Source organism: Helianthus annuus, chromosome 2, assembly GCF_002127325.2.
Source record: "Helianthus annuus cultivar XRQ/B chromosome 2, HanXRQr2.0-SUNRISE, whole genome shotgun sequence".
In the NCBI taxonomy this organism is placed as follows: Eukaryota; Viridiplantae; Streptophyta; class Magnoliopsida; order Asterales; family Asteraceae; genus Helianthus; species Helianthus annuus.
This window is the reverse complement of record NC_035434.2, coordinates 17,491,199-17,498,833: the sequence shown is the minus strand read 5'-3', so window position 1 is coordinate 17,498,833 and position 7,635 is coordinate 17,491,199. Positions and strand designations below refer to the sequence as shown.

At 35.0% G+C, this 7,635-nt stretch overlaps 1 long non-coding RNA gene across 1 annotated transcript; it reads left to right on the top strand.

Annotated features, from left to right (window-relative positions):
• The first annotated feature begins 2,754 nt into the window (after positions 1-2,754).
• LOC110934711 lies at positions 2,755-4,561 on the top strand. Its single transcript, XR_002588567.2, has 5 exons — positions 2,755-3,522; positions 3,735-3,961; positions 4,052-4,232; positions 4,331-4,420; positions 4,534-4,561. It is a non-coding gene; the product is annotated as an uncharacterized LOC110934711 (long non-coding RNA).
• The last annotated feature ends 3,074 nt before the right edge of the window (positions 4,562-7,635 follow it).

Below are 7,635 nucleotides of genomic sequence, written 5' to 3'. Positions count from 1 at the left end.
TCACGAATCGCTGCCGCAATCAGGGTAATAACTCGATCGCTATTACGATTCAACATCCGATCGATTATAACTATCCGACGATTGTCCGAGTGCTGCTCAAAATTGAGCTTATACTTTATTGTTCATCGTGATTTCGACTTGAATATTTGAGTGCTGTTCGAATTCGGACTATGCTCTGTTATTCATTGTGAATCCGATCGAATTATTAAGTATTATACTTTGTCGTTTGTCGATAATTCGATAAATGAGTTGAAGTATTGCACTTGTTAATTGTTGTGAAGGTTTAATCTCGTGAATTGACGTAAATGCTGTATTAAGTTACTAACCTAGTTTGTGTGCATGTTATTTAAATTAGGTTAAAAGATTAATCAGTAGTCTAAACTCTGCCCGTATAAATCTAAAACATTAGCACAAGGTAGCTTCACTTTGGAGTTATTAAGGTACGGATCCTTACCCCACTCTTTATTGCTTCATATTCAAATTGTTATAAAACCACTAAATTACTATATCTGTTAAAATTCCTCACGTCTTTGATTATCAATTCATTTGACAGTCCGTTCGATTCCTATCCTAATCATTTGATTTAGCTTTCATGTCATGCGATAGTATTATGTTATACTCATTATCACATGTTCCAATATATGTTCCATTTTGAAAATAAGTTTTATAAGTTATGTGAATAAGACCATTTGTACTCTGATAGGTATCGCTTCTCGTGGAGTGTCCCACGAGCATGTTGTTGTGGCATCAACATCATGTGCTCCATCCGCGACGGAGAGATCAGTTCACGGCGTCTCTTAAGTACAAGTGTAGTTCACGGCGTCTCTTAAGTACAAGTGTGGTACATAAGGCTATTAGGAGGCGTATGGATCGATCCTAGGATTTAAGTATAAGGAGGTGGATAACGGGTATGCCAATTCGCCATCTCATGTGATAATTATGTAGGAGTAGCTACCTGTGTATTGTCACGTTTTAAGTTTGCTCATGGGTACATCCATAAGATATGATTATGAAATTTTGTTCTTGCATCGTATCATTTTCGCCTAAAGTTCCATCCGGATAAGATTTCATATGAAGCAGTATTTGTTATTTGAGCCTAAAATTCCGTACTGAGCATTCGGCTCATTCCGTAAACTTTTTGTATATACAGGTCCACAGGTTACTTTGGAAGGGGAAAAGAGAGAAGAATAAAGCCTACGAATAAATCTGAAGATGTTAGTTAATTAAGACAACTGTCTCCGCTTGTATAATAATCTTAATTTTTATGGTCGTGTGGTTGTATCCTTAACAAATAAATAAATGGAATTATGACTTTTGTTTATGTTACCGTTATTGTGACACGTCAGCCCTTCCGGGTTGGGGTGTTACAACAACAAACATACAAACTTCACAGAAAAACTTGCAGATATTTTAGCGAGAACATGTCATGGCAAGCGTACGTCAATGAGCACTTGATGTGCGAGATCGAAGGCAATCACCTCACTGTTTCCCTCAGGTTCGTCTCATTTTCTGTTATGGACTAATATACCATTGCAAGGTATGGGACTTGTCCCATATCGGTTGTATGGGCAACTGATGTGGGGTTTATATACCAAATGGGCTCTCTCACCCATCAGACTAGTCTTTTGGGTTGTGTTCTCCTGTTTGGTATGTAACATTTTCATCGATTTTCGTTAACCTAGTCTATTTGACGAATTGATTTGATTATTGTGTAGTTTTTAGTTCGATTGATGTGCATAAGTGTGTTTGTTGTTGATTGACCTTCGGTGTTCGGATCTGATGTGATCGATATTGTTGTGTATAGGTTCAGATTCTTTGATTTTCTTGAGTTCATGTTGATTTTCTTGAGTTCAATCGGTGTATTTCATTAGACAAATTGTTTATCCAGTTTCATTGTTGATTGAGCTTTGTTGTTCGGATCCAATCATTGTTGATTGGGTTTGCTGTTGTTTGAGCTTCGGTATACGGATCTAATCGATATCATTGTGTATTTGTTCAGATTCATCAGTTTTAATTTGTTTATCTATTTGTTTTGATTATTGTGTAGTTTTTAGTTCGATTGATAAGCTCGATTGAGCTTCAGTGTTTGGATCAGATTGATATTGTTGTGTATCGGTTCAGATTCGTTTAGTTTTTTGAGTTCAGTCGATCTGTTTATCCAGTTGATTTGATTATTGCATTGTTTTTAGTTTGATTGATACGCTTACATGTGTTTGTTGTTGATTAAGCTTCAGTGTTCAGATCTGATTGATATTGTTGTGTAGCGGTTCAGATTTTCGAGTTCAATCGGTGTGTGTTGATGAGTTTGCTTGTTGTTTGGCTTAACGATTGTTGATGAGTTGAGTCTTTCGAGTTTAATCAGTGTGTTTTTTTAGTTTGTTTGTTGTTCTGGTTTAATGATTGTTGTTGCGTTGAGTTTTTTGAGTTTAATCGTTGTGTTTTAATGAGTTTGCTTGTTGATCTGGCTTAACGATTGCTGATGCATTCTATTTTTGAGTTTAAATGTCGTATATTTCAATGAGTTTGTTTGATGTCTGGCTTAACAACTGCTGATGCGTTGAGTTTTTCTGGGTTTAATCTGTGTATTTCAATGCGTTTGTTTGCTGTCTGGCTTAACGATGTTGAGTTTTCGAGTTCAGTCGCTGTATTTCAATGAGCTTGTTTGTTGATCTGGTATAATGATAGCTGATGCGTCAATTGCGATCTGTACTTACTTTTTAGTGTTAGTTTCTTCTGGCGCTTGGATAATTTTTTTGTTAGGTCACGAATGCTTGTTTTGATATGATTAATCACTAAATAGATATGACCTTGATTTTGACATTTGATTTTATCTAAAGGGGATGTAAAGGTTCCAGACCCAGTAAGGTTGAATTAAAACAGAACAAAAAACGGTTACAATTGTTTTTAATTTAAAATACTAACAACTTATTTTATCTAAATTTTAGAAAAGATTTAAGGATATCGGCTAAAGGATCCTCAAAATAAGGAACATTTTTAGGGAAGCTACATTGATTCCATAAGTTTGCCGAGTGTTATGTGCCTTATGTCCAAGGCTTCATGCAAAACTACTATCGAGCCGAGGGTCTCATTGGAAACAACCTCTCTATTCCTATAGGGTAGAGGTAAGGCGGTCTACATCTTACCCTCCTCAGACCCTACCTTAGCTTTGCTATTGGTGGGGTTTACTGAGTATGATGATGATGATGATGTAGTTGCTCTTAAAAAAGACATGGTTTGAGGAAAAAAAACTCATAATGTGTTTCTAATTTGCTAATGGGAGTTTCCTTTGGCTGTAGATTGCTTACAAATGAAGATATATTTTTTACACTTAACTTAACTTTTTTTTGAATGGCAAGGAATGACGTGCCAACCACCATGACACCGGGCGTTGTGGTCAAAGTCGACTACTCGACCGCCGCCAACCCCTTGGTCTCCCAGATGCGCGGAAACCCGACCACCCGCGCAAAGGCACGACAGTGGAATAAATTATGACTTAACAACTTGGTTCTTAACTTTTTAAAAGTAAGTTCTTTGCCCGTTTATTTGTTTCTAAATTTCATAAGCAGCTTATCTTTTAATGGTTATTTGTTAATGTTAATTTTAGGAATATTGAATGCCGATTGAAATGATAATGTCCAATGTGGCACATTTGTTCTTTTTTTTTTCTCTAAACAAATGGCATCCTATTTTCTCTAGGCAAGTGTTTACTAACCAGTTTTGTCTTCTGCTTACAGTATGTTAATGTACTACCAGTTTGATGCTCTTGTCCATAAAAGTTAACTTGATGGTGAAATGGGTGATGCTCATATGGCGATGCAGGCTAGGCTTATTAGCCATGTCATTTAGAACTTTAGTTGCTTTCTTCATGTGGCCACTAAGATGCGTAAACTTTCAAATGGATACTATTATTATGACATGCTATATTTGGTACCATTTTCATCTTACCAAAACCTATCACCTGGTAAGTGTGGTTAAATAATTTTTTTCTGGATACTTGATATATTAACAAAAATAGATTTTTTGGTTTTTGACCAGCTTTATTTGTTTGCAGATGGCAAAGTAGATAGAAATGAGTCTGATTCAATCACATCTTCTGAGTCTAATTCTAATGTAATTGTCACCAAGGTATACAAAATTAAAGTGGACAAAATACTTGTGATGAGGATGTGTGACCTCTATTCAGGATCTGGTTCAATGTCTACCAGACTTTGTTTGGTACTAATATGGCAGATGTGAGTCTTGTCATCGCAGGACATTATTCTATGTTAATATTGTGTGTATCTTTGAGTATTCCTTGTTCTAAATTTTATTTATATGTGTTTATTTATAGAGATGGGTTGTAGATTTAAATAAAATATGCATTTGAAAGCTTGAAGCTGAATCTGCTTCAGGAGCTTATGGAAGGAATAGAACTTCCAGGGTACATCTGTCTTTACATCTGTCTTTAATGCCTTCTTTTCTTTACTCTGGTTCTTGTTTAACTAATCACATAAGATGGTTTTCATTTATTTTAATCATTTTGTTTGTGTGCAGGCTAGTAGATGCCATCTGGACCACCACCCAATGATGTCACAAACCTAGTCTACATCCATCTGCATATCTAATGCCTCAGGTTCCTCTTCCAACTTATCGTGGTAGTCCGCAGCCTTACGTTATACCAACCATGGAGTACATGGACCTGTTGGTGGCGTTTCTCAGCCTGGTAGTCGTGGTTTCACTGTTGGTCAGGGGAATGCGATTGATAATAGCAATCATTTAACTAGCATGAAGATTGTGAAAGAGGATTATAAGTGCAATGAAGTTTTGAGTTTTTATTCAAAGGTTTATTAGTTATTTGTTTTGTTTGTTTGATATAGACTTAAGTTGATACTTGTTTGACATTTGTTTGAAATATTTGCAATGTGAGGAAGACAATCAAACTTTTAATTGAAGTTATTATATTATGATTTCTACATGTTAAAGTTTTATTCTTGTTTTTATGTAATAAATAATAATTATTATTAATTAAAGCTAATGTAGGAAAGGCCAGTTTTTGTGGCAAAAATTATGTGCCACTAAAGGCCTAAGAGTTTGTAGTGGCAAACAAAAAAGTGCTACTAAAGGGATTTAGTGGCACTGCTTCTAGTGGCACTTTTTTGTGTGCCACTCATTCCTACAAGGGTCTTTAGCGGCACTTTTTAGGTATTTTGTGGCACATTTTGAATGCCACTAAATGGCATTTTTTTTGTAGTGGTCCTACTAATGAAACTACTAAAACTTAGCTGTGATTATATGGGCTAGCATTTATGTTGACCTTTCTTTTGTTGTTAGGGAGTTTGTTCACGAACCAAGGATAGTAGGTCAAGCACGATCTATCTTTGTTATCAGAACTAGCATTTGTCTAGAAGGTCTTTTTCCCAACATTTCATGGATTATAGCAATATAGTTGGTGAGTAATGCTTTTACAGATTAATAATTTGATACCCTAATAGAATATTACTGTGATCAATAATATTAACATAAGGAAAAAAAGAAATATGTTACTTGAGTGATGTAACTTGTGCCTAGTCAAGAAGTCAAGATACCTTAAAAGTTTTTTGTTTACAAATTAAAATAATCCAGATTAAGCAGCCCCAAGCACTTTGATACCTAATAGTTTGGGGATAATGTCATCAAATAATGGTACTGACATCTATAAGAAGAACACTTAGGCCGGAGGGTGTGGGGGCGCCACTCTCGCCACCTCACACTCTATAGCGCCCCCCGGCGCTATACACTCACACCCACCATTTTAAGAAGGGGCATCATTGATGGGGCTCCATCATGGTAACGAGCTCGAAGGGCTTATCAGGTGGGGCCCATGTCATTTCACCCAATGAATTTTTAAAAAAAAAAATTTTTAATAGGGGGCTCCATCCACACAATGCAAGTTAAAGGGAGGCGTGATAAAGCCCCATGGCTGAGGTGGATCCTAGGTGGCGCTTATGATAAATCTATACTAGCTACTCTATTATCACTAGTCTTTATCATTAGATTAGTTATTATTCTAATAATCTAATGAGTTGCTTGAATACTTTATTATGTAATAATTAAACTCACATTTACTTCCCATAAATTAACCATTTGAAATGCCTTTTTTGACATAGCAAATGCCTTGATCAAATTAGTTAGGCCCTGCCTTTATCAGCTTAGAATTTTCTTAATCTCTTTTGCAGTTGCTTGATGGTATTTACTTTTTGTGATGGTGTTCAAAGAAAAAAATGTATTAGGGATGTTCATAATGGTATAAAAGGCCGACGCAGAATTATATATAAAATACTTCAATAACAATTTAAATAAGATAGTGGAGATCAATTTTATTATTGTTGAAACTCATCACAACCTCACATGTAATTCATCCTTCATTCTTGGTTTAATTGAACTTAAAGCCATTTTTCAAGTGACATTATAATTCTAGTTACTAACACTAGCTAAGAATAAACGTTTATTACATGAAAAAAATATATTTTGTTGTAGGCCTCATAAGACAAGGTATTTGGGAGGCCACAAATTCAAACGATGATACTTTTGGTGAGCTGATTCAGAACGGGCTTTCTCAAGATGTGCTTTATGATTGTATGCAATCAGGTATGGTTTTAAAATTTTTACTTTTTTTTTGTTAGATGATTTTGATTTGATTAATGGTTAGTAGTTGTTTATCCTTTGATGTTCAAGGTCTGTTTCTTCTGTGTCTTTAGAAGTTGCCACTGAATATTTTCACCGGATTAATGTGTTTACTTCAGTATGCCCTCTCTTATGTACTTTTATTGTTATGATTAGCATATTAAGTTATTAACAATACTTTGGTCGCAGGGCGGTTAATTATTGAAGCAGGTTGTTTGTTTTGGAACATTTGCTTTGTTATATCTAGCAGCTTGTGTTGCAGGTTAGATATATGTTTTTTTCGTACTTGGATATTTGGATTATTTTATAATGTTAGCCAAACCTTGATAGGTAGGTATGCTCATACTGCTTTCTCTATTACAGTTCCTTAATGTTTCCATTGTTTTATATTAATGGCGGCATCTTTACTTTGAATTATGCTAGTAGACATGATGTTATTTTACTAACTTGTCATATGTTAAGAGTATTCATGGTGAAGCATACATAGGTCAGTCTAGAGTAGAATTCGCTGCTGCAGCTTGATGTTCGTATGTTATTCTAAAGTAGACTCTACAATCTCCCGCGGTGATCCAGATGATTTCGCAAACAGTCATTTGACTACTCAAAAGTTATAGACTAGAGAAAAAAGGATACGTTAAGGATGCCAGTCGCAAAAAGCAATGGTGCCTCTTCGGTAGATTCACAAGCTATTGATCAGATAAAGAATGTAAACATTTGTAATTTGTAATACGTTTCTTATTACGTAATGCTTTGCTGACATTTGGGATATGTTTCGGATTGAACTTATTGCTGAAGTTATAATATTATATTTTCTACATTTACAATTTTGTTGAACTTTTGTTTCATCTTTTATATTGTAAATAATGTGATTTTTGTGGCAAAATTATTTGGTATGGTGGCAAAAAAAAAGTGCCACTAAAACTAGTATCAATATGTAACTAAAATTACTTTTTAAAGGCATAAAAATTGAGCCGTTTTGTATATTGTGGCAAA